This window comes from Suricata suricatta, chromosome 3, assembly GCF_006229205.1.
Source record: "Suricata suricatta isolate VVHF042 chromosome 3, meerkat_22Aug2017_6uvM2_HiC, whole genome shotgun sequence".
Classification (NCBI taxonomy): domain Eukaryota; kingdom Metazoa; phylum Chordata; class Mammalia; order Carnivora; family Herpestidae; genus Suricata; species Suricata suricatta.
This window is the reverse complement of record NC_043702.1, coordinates 132,950,512-132,951,892: the sequence shown is the minus strand read 5'-3', so window position 1 is coordinate 132,951,892 and position 1,381 is coordinate 132,950,512. Positions and strand designations below refer to the sequence as shown.

Sequence of the window (1,381 nt, the reverse complement as noted above, 5' to 3'; positions counted from 1 at the left end):
ATCACCCTGAATGTAAATGGACTGAATGCTCCAGTCAAAAGACATAGGGTATCGGAATGGATTTTAAAAAAATAGAGAGAGAGAGAGAGAGAGAGAGAAAACAAACAAAACAACAAGAACACTAGCAAAATGAACGTGAGGGGATGGAGAACCATCTATCATGCTAAAGGATGCCAAAAGAAAGCCAAACTAGACTTGTAAAAAAAGACTGTAACAAGAGATGAAGAAAGTCCCTATCTCCCAATAACGGGGTATATCCAGTAAGATGATCTTACAATTGTAAATATTTATGCCCCCAACATGGACATATTTATGCTCCCAAATACATAAATCAATTACTAACAAACATAAAATAACTCATCAATAATAATACAATAACAGTAGAGGAATTTAACACCCCACTTATGGCAATGGGCAGATCATCTGAGCGGAAAAATCAACAAGGAAACAGTGGCTTTGAATGAGACACTGAACCAGACTTAACAGATAAATTTGGAACATTCCATCCTAAAGCAGCAGGACACACATTCTTTTCGAGTGCACACAGAACATTTTTTCCAGAACAGATCACATACTGGGTCAAAATCAGCCCTCAAAAATGACAAAAAAGAAACTGAGATAATAGAATGCATATTTACAGACCACAACACTATGAAACATGAAGTCAACCACAAGAAAAAATTTGGAACGAACACAAGTTACTTCGAGGTTAAAGAGCATCCTACTAGGGGTACCTGGGTGGCTCAGTCAGTTAAGTATCCAACATCAGGTCAAGAACTCGTGGTTCGTGGGTTTGAGCCCCGCATCAGGCTCTGTGTTGAACACTTGCTCAATGCCTGGAGCCTGGTTCAGGTTCTGTGTTTCCTGTTCTTTCTGCCTCTCCCCACTCACAATCTGCTTCACACTGTCTCTCAAAAATAAATAAACGTAAAAAAAAAATCCTACTAAATCGGGGCACCTGGGTGGTTTAGTCCCTTTAACATCTGACTCTTGATTTTGGCTCAGGTCATGATCTCACCGTTCATGAGATTGAGCCCAATGTCATTCTCTGTGCTGACAGTGTGGAGCCTGCCTTGGATTCACTCTCTCCCTTATTCTATGCCTGCTACCTGTCTGCCTCTCTCTCTCTCTCTCTCTCAAAATAAATAAATAAACATAAAAAAAAAGAAAACATCCTACTAAAGAATGAATGGGTTTCCCAGGATATTAAAAAAAGAAATGAAAAATAATACATGAAAGTAAAGGAAGATAAAAACATGACAGTCTATTACCTCTGGGATACAGCAAAGACAGTCCTAAGAGGGAAGTATATTGCAATACAGGCTTACCTCAAGAAGCAATAACAATCTCAAATACACTTAAGGAAGCTAAAAAGGAATAA

At 38.6% G+C, this 1,381-nt stretch overlaps 1 protein-coding gene across 1 annotated transcript in view; it reads left to right on the top strand.

Moving 5' to 3' along the window:
* Positions 1-1,381, top strand: part of LOC115287095 (protein ELYS-like) — a 61,002-nt gene that overhangs the window by 54,984 nt on the left and 4,637 nt on the right. The gene's annotated exons all lie outside the window — the stretch shown is intronic.